General features: G+C 43.9%; 1 pseudogene; it reads left to right on the top strand.

Annotated features, from left to right (window-relative positions):
• The first annotated feature begins 577 nt into the window (after nucleotides 1-577).
• On the top strand, nucleotides 578-1,528 carry LOC118670502 (annotated as a pseudogene).
• The last annotated feature ends 11,669 nt before the right edge of the window (nucleotides 1,529-13,197 follow it).

The following is a 13,197-nucleotide window of genomic DNA, read 5'->3' as shown; positions in this document are numbered from 1 at the left end:
GCTTCCCTTCTGTGTGGCCATCCTTGGATAACATTTTAACAGTATTATATATTTTTGCAAGAGACGCATTTTAAGAAAAATTACAAAAGTACTGCATCAATGTGGAAAAGGATGGACCTCTGAGTGTTAAGTCAAGAAAAGACTCAGACGCTCCAAGGGCACGGAGCAGATGACGCTGGGCCCGCCCGAAATCCCCAGCGCCCTCAGCACAGGCAAGAAACGCACTTTTTCTCTTCAACACGCCTCACACTTATCTCTTCTCGCAGCCTCGTCACCAGAGCTGTCCTTCGGACGCTCATCCTATTCTGGTTAGAGTATTGACAGTGATCAACCTCCATCTCTTGCCTGTAGGTCATCCTTCATCATCTTGTCACATGGCATTTAAACCCCAAATCAACTCACTCTGCTCCCCAGGGGCCCACGCCTTTACTTTCTAGCCACTCGGCCGTTCTTGTCTCTTTCGCAGGCATCATGTATTCTGAAGAGCTTTACGTTTTTTGAAATAGACACTCAAAAACAATTAATTTCAGTCGATCTTAAAAGTGCACAACCCTCGGTTGTTACGGGATGCCGGGCCGGCCTCAGGCTGTTTGGACAGTTTAACCCAAAAGATGGATATCAGACCAAACCATACAATTTATATCAATAATATGAATGACAAAATTTTAAAAGAAGCATTGAAGAGATCCCTGTATGGCAGGGGTTCTCAACCTTCTGGCCCTTTAAATACAGTTCCTCATGTTGTGACCCAACCATAAAATTATTTTCATTGCTACTTCATAACTGTAATGTTGCTACTGTTATGAATAGTAATGTAAATATCTGATATGCAGGATGGTCTTAGGCGACCCCTGTGAAAGGGTCGTTCGACCGCCAAAGGGGTCGTGACCCACAGGTTGAGAACTGCTGCTGTATGACCGGTTTTCTCAGTTTGGCCATGCTGTAGATATTGTAGCTTTAAAGACCGTGAACATGAGGGGCAAGCCGTTGTTACAGTTAAAGAGCTGGGCTCATCCCCAAATGCCCTGAGACAGTTACAAGGGTTTCCAGTTTATGGCAAACGGATGCGAATCCAGTGCGCAAACACAGTGTCCGGTGTAATAGCTGAAATGCCTGGTACCTTTGCTGACAAAGAAAAGAAGAAAGGGAAGAAGAAAGAAAAAAAAGAAAGGAAAGAAGAAAGCCAAACCTGGGAACAGACAGCTCTGACTGCTAATAAGAAGCCTGCTCCGGGGCACCACATTCAGTTAACACCCAAGGAAATGCAACGCTAAATCCTCAGGTCCCTGATTACCCTCCAAACTGTTTTATTCCTTAATAATTTACCAGAAGAGACTAATGAGACGATGTTATCCGCGCTGTTTAATCAGTTCCCTGGTTACAAGGAAGGACGCTTGGTACCTGGGAGGCATGACATTGCACTTGTTGGATTTGAAAATGATGGGCAGGCTGGAGCTGCCAGGGGTGCTTCACAAGGATTTAAGGTCACACCGTCCCATGCCTGAAGATCACCTGTGCCAAGAAATAACATGTGGGAGAGTTGGCTTTAAAGGACTTGGTGTTATTTATAGTGTTTGTTTTCATAACAATTGGTCAGGCCCTTTTAATAGTTGGGGCTGGAGGAAACACAAGTAAAATTTTTATGTAGGTTTTTAAAAATTACCTACTAGTGAACTATAAAATGTGAAGGCCTTAATTTTATACAATAAACTTTTATACATAATAAAAAAAGAAGCGAGACACAAGGACGTGGCGGGGAGGGGGGGGCGGGGGGGCAGGAAGACCTTGGTCAATGATGTGACCACGAGAGTTCGCTTTCCCAGGAAGTGCTAGTTTACACTGTTGTCTTGACAGAGATTTTTAATAGTGTCTCATTTCACTATTAAAACTTGTCCTGGATCAGATGAAAAGCGATATTCAGAAGGTGCACAGGTGGGGTCTGGCCCACCAGCCCTGATCCTGGCCCATCAGGCTGTGCTGGCCAGGGGGAGGGCTGCGGGTGGTTGGCCGGTCAGCCCCAACCCCGATTGGGGTGGGAGAGAGTCAATCAGGGGCAGGGCCAGCCAGCTGGGCCCCTGGTTGAACTCCCGGTTCAGGGGGCAATTTGCATGTTAGTTTTTTATTATATAGGATACCTAATGCTATAAAGAAAAATGGGATGACATCAAGTGAAGTCAGAGAAAGGTATTCCAAGCAGAGGTAAGAAAGCAGGAAACCAGTAATGGTCAGAAAATCAACGTGACCAGGCCGTGGCATCCGGAGACTGACAGAGCTGAAGCCAGCAGGTAAGGAGGAACTACATAACCCAGGTGGACCCAATCCGTCCAGCACTGGGAGCCATGGGAGGAGTGAAGCGGTGACTCTGAAACCACAGGATGCGGAGCAACCACTACCAGCGTGGTTTGGGAGTCAGAACAACCCCGGTTTAATTTACGCTCTGACTCAAACCCTGATATGGCCACTTCCTGCTCTGTTCCCAGCACAGTCTCTAGGGTCAGGCTACCTGGGTCTGAAACCTAGTTCACTTTCCACCTCTCGACCTTCAGGAAGCTACTTACCTCACTGTGCCCCAGCTTCACTTCCTGTAATAAAGAATAGTACTCCTGCCCTGGCCGTAGTGGCTCAGTGGGTTGGGCATTGTCCCAGGCACCAAGGTTGCAGACTCGATCCTCAGTAGGCAGGAGGCAGGTGATCCAATTTGTCTCTCATCGCTGTTTCTCTCTCCCTCTCCCTTACTCTCTCTCTCTCAAAAAAAAAAATAATAATAATAAAAATTATGAGTTTTTAAATTATATAAAATTTTAAAAAAGAAAATAGTGCTCCAACTTCATGGTGTTTTAATTAAAGTGAAATATGTTAATTCAGATAATTTTCTTAGGATGGTGCCTGCTCACATATATTTTGCTCAAAATTTATTCAGAATGGCAGGTTATTTGTTGAAAAAATGTTATAACTATTGTAAGAGAAAAGTCTGGTGATATAATTTATGGAGGATTTAAAACATACCTTATTAGCAAAAAGAAAAGAAACATTAGTGACCGCTCCAATGCCCCAGGGAAGGTCTGCCCTGCCTGTGACGGAGGATGGCGTAGCAGGGTGCCTGGTGTGGATGTCAGAGGTCTGTTCCATTTATCAGCATGATCTCCTCAAAGGAACGTCTTGAAAAATGATGAGAAGAGGTGCCTGTTAGCAGCAGCAGTGACAGGAGACAACAGAATGCACCCACTACACATGCATCATGACTAGCACATTGTAACACTTCCCAATTTGTTTTAAATTTTGCAAATTTTTAAATAGCTGGTATGCTCTCCAGGTTACTTCCTATCTGTTGGTGCATTAAATCACAAAAAAATACATCTTTATATTTAAAGTAGTTGCTGAAGAAATTATAGATGAAATGCACATGGGCATGGACGTGGACACTGCTGGGGCCTCACACCACACCCAGGGCCAGCTCCATCAGCTGCAGCGGGGCTGGACAGCTCTGGTGCCTGCTGGAGGCCCCGCCCATCCTCATGCCCCCGACACCTGACTCTAAAGGTCAGCCCATTGGTGCAGTGGGTACCCATCTCCCAGAGCAAGCTTCCGTCAGTGAGAGATGGGTGTCGGTGGGTGGAGGGACAGTTCTGAGGGACAATGGTTTCCCAAGTCTCCCCAGTGAGACTGAGCCCGTCGCCTAGAGAAATAACCACTCGGGTCACCCCCCACACCACTTCATTCCAGGATTTTGGGATCACTTCCAAATATGCTATCAGCGCCAACAGCAAAACCTAAGGATGTGCTTTGGGAACGCCTAAGCTGTGGCATGGATCACATTACACTGAAGTTTTCATCTAAAAACATTGTAATAAATTCAAATCATTCTTGATAAATTGAGTGGGTAATCCCTTCAGATGGTCTATGTATCAATAATTCTAATGTTTTAATTTCATTACTTCCTTCTGTCATCACCAGACTCGTGTTGCTAATATGAAGATAATTATATGTAGATCTTAACAGTTTGACCACTACGCCTGACTTTCATCATAGTAACACCTCTTCCAATGTTCTGTTGTAGAAAGGGGGTAATAATGACACAGATAATCTTCAGATTTCAAAGGAAATGTATCTCAACAAAAACTTATTTAATGTTGGAAATATGGCCTCCTCAAATTTGCAGGGCCCTTACTCCCAATCAATACAGCTCACACAATATTTTGCTCAATATTTATGCAGCAAAATAGATATATCTTGAAAAGTGTTGTTCCCTTTCTTTCCCTGTCAGACTGATGGCTGACATGCGAGTGAATTGTTTATAAAATGGATGCTGTTTCTTCCTTCCAGCTGACAGGCTTGTGTAGTTTGCTGTTTATTAGTTTTGTTTGCTGTGATTTAAAATGCAGAATCTATTTTCCCCCAGTGCTGTTCATTTTTTTCTTGGTGAATGAGAAGATACACAGAATGTTCTGATTTACAAGTAACTACTGAGATGTCCTTCAAGCACACTGTGAATGTCCATTAGCTGTCCCCTCCGTGCCTCAGATCTTAAGAATGTAAAAGAATCTAATGTACAAGTTGAGAAGTTCCTTTTTAGCTCTTTGTATTGGAGTTTAAAACAGGAATTTATTTCCAGGGTCGGGAAAGTCATGTCATTGAAATCTCTTTAAAGAGAAGTGAGAGCAAGACTAATGGTATATTCAAAGCTATTATTTTTAAAAAGAAGCGCATTTTTATCATTCATCTTCTCATCATCCCATCTATCCATTCATCAAACCTCTATTAAATGCCTAATATACTGGGCATGAGCGAGGTTCCAGGAATAGCAAAAATGAATACATCAGCCCTTGATTGAATAAGCCAAATCTAGTTAAGTAAACAAACAGGTAAGACATGATTGATTTTAAGGTGATAGGTGCTATAATACAGATATTTTCTAGCAGCTGAGGGTTACGTGGGATCTTGGAAAAGACTCTAACTCTCTCATTGGGGAGGTTTCACTTGAGTCTTGGAGGATAGGTTAGGCAGACAAGAGAGACGGTGGCATTTCCAGCACATGCAGATTGCAATCACTAGCATGCAATTTTTATTTTTGTTTTGTGTTGTTCTGCTCAGATCTTGTTGGAGAATCCAAATGCTTTGTCCTTCATAGTAGAGAAAAGAGTAGAAAGGAAGCCATGATGGCAAAGAAGACAAAGGTCTGTGCCTGGAAGGAGCTTGGATTGTGCACCTTAGGGAGCTGGAGTCTTTCGGTAGAGCTTGTGTTTCAGGACAAGCTCTTGTGCTGGAAAGAGTGGCTGAGGTCACTGTGGGGGGTGAAGCATGGGAAGTAGCTGTGGGAAGAACCTGACTGCCACCGTGGAGAGGGACCTGAGGGCGGTCCCAAGCCATCCACATGGTGACTGGCTCAGAGCCGGCTCTCTGTAATGGTCTCCAGGATAAACAAATCGACAAAAAGAAGCACAATAAGGGAAAAAGAGGTAATAAAGACTTGCAAAGAGGCAGGCAGGACGGCATGAAACAAGACGACATTTAAGAAATAGTTCTGATATAAAATCAATATGATTTGGGGATAAATTAAATTTGAAGAAAGCAAGTTATGATACTTTTGAAAGTTTAAAAAATGTTAAAAGAATGAAAAGGAGCCGAAACCGGTTTGGCTCAGTGGATAGAGCGTCGGCTTGCGGACTGAAAGGTCCCAGGTTTGATTCCGGTCAAGGGCATGTACCTGGGTTGCGGGCACATCCCCAGTAGGAGATGTGCAGGAGGCAGCTGATCAATGTTTCTCTCTCATCGATGTTTCTAACTCTCTATCTCTCTCCCTTCCTCTCTGTAAAAAATCAATAAAATATATTTAAAAAAAAAAAAGAATGAAAAGGATTGGGAGATTGAGAAGACAATTCATGAAGCAGGTCAGTTGCTATTGCTATCAATAGGCAAGTAGCAGAGTTAGGGGCTGATGGCTGTAGTGCATGTTGCGGGGAGTGTTTTGCATAAAGAAAGCTGTAACGAAGCCTGGTGTATGACACAGTGAGCTTTAGATCCTCCCGGAGCATTCAGGCAGACTGTCTAGTGGAATAACTGGGGGAGGGGAGAGATGGTATATAGAGATAGACATACGGGTAGAAACTAGTGTGGACAGGATGCCCAGATGCAGTCATTACTAGTGTTTTGCAGTGTTCGTAGATAAATGATTTTTGTGGATTTCCCTCCAAAGAAAGGGTACAGAGAACGAGATAATCAAAGCACATGACAAGATATAGACAATAAAAAGGTAGTAAAAGACAATAAAGAATTCGTAAAAGAATCAAAATTGGGAGTTCAAAAAGTTCTACAGAAAATGTTGCCAGAATGTTGACAAATGTCAAAGAGAAAAAGATAAGAAAAATGTAAGGTTTCCAGTTTGTAAATTCATGTAATATTCTATTTGTAGCAATAGATAAATTATGTAAAAATATTCATGCTTTCCATATGAAAACTGAAACTTCTTAAGTCAATAACTTAACCACAAAGTGATTCCACAGCCACCAGCGCAGCCCTGGGTCTCAGCAGAGTCACGCTCCGGGAAGCTGAGAAAATAATGTAGCGGATCTTGAGTGGAGAAAATGAAGGCAAAGGAGGAACAGGCAATTGGTGGCACGTCCCTTTCCTGATAATCAGAACATGTTCAGTTTGCATTTCTGGTCTTTTTATTTAATGTAAAAATCTCAGAGTTGTCCCGAGCACGTAATGACAAGTCAAGCAAGGCTCTTCTACCCCCTAAGCCAATGACCCTCCAGCAACCGGTTAAGTAGAAGTAATTTTTGTCAGAATAAGGAACCAGAGATATGATGACGAGCAGTCCTCTGCTCAGGATATACACAGATATTATATGCATAATATGAGGTCATTATAATAATATTAATTAATATTACATACTATGTACTAAAAAACATATAATACATTTAGAATATATACATTAGAATATACTTATATATGTATACTAAAACAGAATTATGTGAGCTGAAAGCTACTTTTATATTTCAGATATATATCATGTTTGGCAGTGTTTCCTTTAAACAAACTACATAAATAAGAAATATATTTATTTACCCATAGGGGAAAAAAAACATAAAACCTCAGAATATCTGATTGAAATAATTTGTTAATAAAACATTTTACTAGTCATAAAATGGGAAATATTTCCTCAAAGAAAAATCTTATCCCCATCTTAACATAAAAATGCTACATACATGTTATATGCAGCAACTAGTTTTATTTTATGTTTATAGAAAAAGAAGCTTTTCTCATTATATGTTTGTATTCTCACTGCTAATACACCCTAGGTTCCAACCAATATTTTTTTTCAAATATATTTTTATTGACTTGAGAGAGAAAGAAAGGGAGAAGGAATAGGAGAGGGAGAGGGAGGAAGGGAGGGGGAGGGGAGGGGAAAGAGATGAAGAAAGAAAGAGAGAAACATTGATATGAGAGAGAAACATTGATCGTCTGCCTTCCATATGCAATCCTATTGTGGTCTGAGCCTGAAACCTGATCATGTGCCCTGACCGGGAGTCAAACTGGCAACCTTTTGGAGCATGGACAACACCGAACCAACTGAGCCACACTGGTCAAGGCCAGTTGGTATATGGTCAGGATAATGATCATACCAACAATATAAAACAAATAACCCCTGGCTTTGGTCACTGTCAGCATCTGTTATTATTGTTAGGTAAGAAAAATAAGGATAACTGTTCATAAAGTCCTTAGCATGGGATTTGCTCTATGCTTAATGTCAAGTCTATGTTATCTCAATTAATAGTTTCCACTGATGTACCCTTGAGGCAACTGTGGTTAAGTATTGGTTAAAGGTAGGACAGCTACTAAATGGTAGAGCTGGTTTTAGAATGAAGTCTTTTTAAGTTTGTGTTCTTAATCACTGGCATCGACTTGCAATGGGGTAAGTGCTTGAGTCCTAATGAAATAAATGAAAACAAAACCTTTCCTGCCCACACATCCCTCTCCAACTACAGATCCATTTTTCAGTTCCTTTCTGAACAAAACTCAGAATTGACGACACACTGTCTCGCTCTGCTATGCCCATTCTCCTCTCAACCACACTCCAATCTACTCTTTGCTCTGACTTCTATATTTATACTCTCAGAGTAATGACTGTGGCATTTTACCATAAAAATAACAATTTACAGTCATGGCCACATACAACATGTAGGTAAACCACAGCCCGAATATACCACAGTGCTCACACAAGATTGTAATCCAGCTGAAAAAACTCCTACCACCTAGTGACATCATATTACTGTTGCTGCGACTGTATGCCTGTTTTCTGCCATCTCAGTTGATGCCATCAGCTAGGAATGCCTGGGGCACTCACCTGGGCCAGGTGAGCTTCCCGCAGACACCTCCCCTTTCTAAACCAATGAGCCAATTTGACTGAATCTTGTGGCTTTTTATGATCACCATTAAGGAACTTTAAAGAAAAAATGGTGTGACCCAGGAACGGGAGGTTCCCTATGTAGCCAGAAGCAAACACACACGAGTGCGCAGACACGCCTGCCTACAAATTTTTGAACTGGGAAGATCTCATGTCTTTTCAAGATGAGTAATAATCAGAAAGGACCTAGGAGAGGGTCTATGTCCAAAACTGAGTCCATGGGAGGAAAGTAACCAGAAATGAAAAGGCCAATGAAGAAAGTTTAGTTACAGAGCAGCTGAGCACTGGGACAAAGGATTTTTCCAACCAATCAAAAATAAATTTCTGCCCTGGCTGGTTTTGCTCAATGGATGGAGTGTTGTCCTGCAGACTGAAAAGTCCTGGGTTCAGTTCCAGTCAGGGGCACATGCCTGGGTTGCAGGCTCAATCCCCAGTAGAGGGTGTGCAGGAGGCAGCCGATCAATGATTCTCTCTCATTGTTGATGTTTCAATTTCTCTCTCCCTCTCTTTTCCTCTCTTTAAAATCAATACAAATATATTTAAAAATACATACATACATACATACATACATACATTTCTAAGTGCCTTTGTTTAAAAAGAGCTCCAAGCAGAAGGGCCACAGCAAAGACCCGTAAAATGGACAACAGCAGAAAAACAAGCAAACAAACAAACAAACAAAAACGCGTGAAATATGAACCAGACGGAAGGTGAGCCTGAGCACAGGCTGAAACGCAGCAAACACAGGCTGTTTCACACCCTCACTCTGAGCGGAGGCACTTGCCTGGGAGAACAGACGCCATGAAGTCGCTGTCATTGCCTCCTGTGAATTGCTGTAGAATGCAAAAGAAATACAAATTCTCATTTTGTAATCATATCACATCAGGGCTGAGCCAGCAATTTACACAAACCTGTCCTTTTCCCGCCTGCAAAACTGCTTGTGAGGACATGGTGACCTGGTCTGGACAGGCCAGTGTGAGGGCAGCGCTCGGTCACCCCAGCCTCGATCCACCCAGGAGACGGGGAGACGCGGATCCCCGAGCAGGGCATGCGGGTCAATGCCCGGCCCACCGCGGCGCTCCTTGTGAGTTTTGTAAAAATGGTGGAGTGGGTGCTGGGCCAACAGTGAGGACAATACAACCAGCTGCAGGGAGGGCTCGCAGTGGCCGTCCTTCCACCTCCTGGGTTCCTCTGGCTCGTTGCTGGCGACCTCGCTTTGAGAGGACCAGCCCCCAGGTGTCCTCGCACCAAGGAAAACGCACAGTCTGTTCCCATCTGCAGGGTCCAGGTGACGGATGCCTGTCTTAGATGTCACGCTGAAAACAAACAAGAGGATTGTGTTGTGGTCTGGGGAGAATGTAATCATTCCTTCCACAACTGCTGCATGTCCCTGTGGGGGAAACACAACAATCGCTGCCCTCTCTGCCAACAAGACTGGGTGGTCCAAAGAATCGGCAAATGAGCGTGGTGAAAGGGCCTCTTCGTGCGTTTGTGCAGAGCCCTGGTGGGTCGCCTTACCAAGTGCCCTACAACGGCCAGGACACTCCGGAGGACTAAGTCTTCCAATAGGAGGAGATGGATCTTTGGTCCTTGAGGACTCATCCAGGGCATTGGGTTAGCATTTTGTCAGTTTTATTTTCAGAAATTCTCTACAATTAAGAAGATAATTTATTAAAGATGGTCTTTCCTATCTCTGTGGTATGTGTCACACTGCTTAGAAGTGCTATAAAGGAGGAGAGAACTACAAATTGAATGACCTTTATAATTTACTTATTGATGTGTAAGGGGCTGTGGAAGCAGTTCCGTTGGAAGAGAACTTTTGCATGCTTAAGGTTGATCAGTTAAAAAAAAAGACAATGTTATAGTAACAAATAAAATGCAGTTTAAAACCAAAAAAAAAAAAGAAAGAAAGCTTAAAGAACAGGGTGGCTGTGATAGGTATTTGTCCAATGAAATAAATGTACTGCAATCAGAGATAGATTATCCAGATTTTACTCTGAATTTATGCCACAGTCTTTCACACTGGACCACTTTGGAATACCTGTGTAATTTAGATAGAAAAAGTATACAGATTGGAAATAGCAGTTGATATAAGGTATTTATATATGCATGTTTCCAATGCATTCTTATACTGTATATTTCTGATAGTTATATAAACTTATAAAACCTTAATCCTTCCTACAACAGATAGGTGATTAATAGAAGAATCTACTAATTAATGTTCCTTCTGGGGAAAATCTGAAAAGGACAGTCAAGGAATGTTCGTGTCCCCGCTGTGAGCACAAACCAGTGCAAAGCGGTGGCTGCGTGACCCCTCGGTGCCACTCAAGGGTGCCTTCGCTTCTGGATCTCCTGCTCGGAACGCGCACAGCAGTGGGGGCTGAGGAGGAGACAAGAATGGCAGGTTTCATGATGTAAGAAAGAATGTCCCCAAAGTGAAATTCTGAAACATTTTAGTACAAGCATGTCACACTCAAAGGCTAACATGGGCCAAATAAACGAGGTGTAAGTTTATGTGGGCCACAAAAAAACAAAAGCTTCAATTTTCATAGAAACGTAGGTTTATTACGATAGAGACATGCTGAATACAAAGGGCTGAAATAAATTAGTAATCGTTAACATAAAATAATAGAACATTTTAATAAAAATTAATATTTGTTCTTGAACATTAACTTACCAGACACTGAATAACTGCACAAATTAATAAGCATAACACAAATAGACCTATTTTTCTTGTTCTCCAAAAATGAAATATTTCCTGTTGCGCACACCAAACAAGTCAGTACAAGACTAATGACATGGCCATCAGTTGCTAAAGTATTCGCTGCTAGTATTAGTGGAGAGAAATGGTGCGCCTGCACGTAAGGTGGGTAAGGGAAATGAATGCAACATGATTATAGTAATCAGTCATCAGCAAACGTTGTAGCTCCTTATTAATAATCCTATATAATAAAAGGCTAGTATGCAAATTGTCCCCTCCACCCGGAGTTTGACCAGGGGTTGGATCTGGCCAGCCAACTGCCCATGGCCCCACCCCCTGGCCAGCTTGATCGGCACCAATCAGGGAGGGCCAGCCAGACTCCACCAGTACATGAATTTGTGCACCGGGCCTCTAGTTATATATAACAGGATAATGTAAAAATTAAATTACAAAATTTTATTAAAATGTTTCTTACATACCGTTATTTTGGCTGGGCCACAAAAATATTTGTTGTGGGTCACAAGTGGCCTGCTGGCTACAAGTTTGACATGCTTGTTTTAGTACATTTGGGGCATCGGATTTTGTCAGAAAAAGTAAAATCAAAACAAAAACTGGTTGGGAATTGAAGGTTTGAAAGGCTTCATTGGGCCAACTGAGTTCAGGGGAGAAAGTCCTGAGTGCATTTTGGGACAGGATGGGTCACAGAGGACAGCCAGCTGGACGCCGCGTGGACAGTATTCTATGGCAGCCACATCTGTAGGCTCCCTGTGCCAGGCGCTGAGTGAACCCTTCACAGGCACTGACCTCTCACCGTACATGGGGGGTGGGGGGGTGGGGGTAGCTGCACTCTTGTCCATTTAACTGAGGACAACAGAGGAGCCTAGGAATTCAGTGACCCCGGAGCCAGCATTCCCCCCAGGTGGTCAGCCCCCATGCCCGCTTCAGCTGCTGCAAAGGGTTCAGAGAAGCCACCCGCCTGAACCCAGGAGAGGAAGAGGGCTGCAGAGGGTGCTTCCCGCAGTCACCTGGAACCCGTCAGGAGCTGCCACGTGGGCAGGGAGCCCTCTCTGCTCCCGACTGTGGAGCAGGGAAGGGAGCGCCCTGTGGAGAGTGCATCGGGCATGGACACTGGGCATCCCCACTGTGAGCGCAGGGGCTCCCCAAAGGCCAGCTTTTCACTTAGATGAGGGCAGGCCGGTCCTGCCTCGGCCTCTGCGCCCTCCAGACCACAGACACGCACATCCGGACGTGCGTGAGGGTTCAGAGTGCCTCCTCCTAGGCTGGAGATGAGCAGGAAACAGTCCGCACCCCAGCACGCAGGCAGGTGCACACACGCACACACACTCCTCCACGTGGGGAGGGACCGCACGCACACCCCTCCGCCAGCATCTGCCTCCCGCCGCCAGCGCCCGCTCCCACCCCTGCCTGCCTGGCCGGGTGAGGGCACGGCTCCAGCCCCAAGCGGGGGGCTCCTTTGGAAGGGCGTCTCTGACCTCTTTGCCGCTTTGCTGGGGGAGGGGATAAGCAGTCCGGCTTCTTACCTGAGATGACACGAGGTCTGTAACACTGATGCTCCCCCGAAAAGAAGAGAAAAGCTGAACTATTTCCTTCCACAAAAACCACTTGCTCACCTCACCTCCTCGCAGCCCCGCCTCCGGCTGGTTAGACAACAGTGATGGGGAGCGAGGGCCGCCGGCAGGCAGCTGCGCACAGAGCGGCACGTGCGCGGCAGATGAAAGGGAGAGTGATGGCAATTTTGTGTGCTTGTTCCAGGGTAAACACTGGTAAACTGATTACGAGAGGCACCTCCACGGAGCGTCTGTGGATGGAGGATGAGTCTCTGATTACTGGTTTTGTCTCCATTTCTATTTGATAAATTGCATTTAATTGTAGTGTAATTAGGTAGCACCTCTAGCATTAAAAATATAAACCATGTAATAAGATATAATTTCTGAGAAGAGCATAAATTCCGATGACTGTAAATAAAGAGACCACATGAGAGCTCCGTGAATTCATCAGAACAGGTTGGCTTGGGTATTTTTTTAAAGAGATTGCTTTGCATAATATGCAACTTTATTCAAAGTGTCAATTC

Source organism: Myotis myotis, unplaced genomic scaffold, assembly GCF_014108235.1.
Source record: "Myotis myotis isolate mMyoMyo1 unplaced genomic scaffold, mMyoMyo1.p scaffold_m19_p_16, whole genome shotgun sequence".
Classification (NCBI taxonomy): Eukaryota; Metazoa; Chordata; class Mammalia; order Chiroptera; family Vespertilionidae; genus Myotis; species Myotis myotis.
This window is presented reverse-complemented; position numbering and strand designations above follow the sequence as displayed.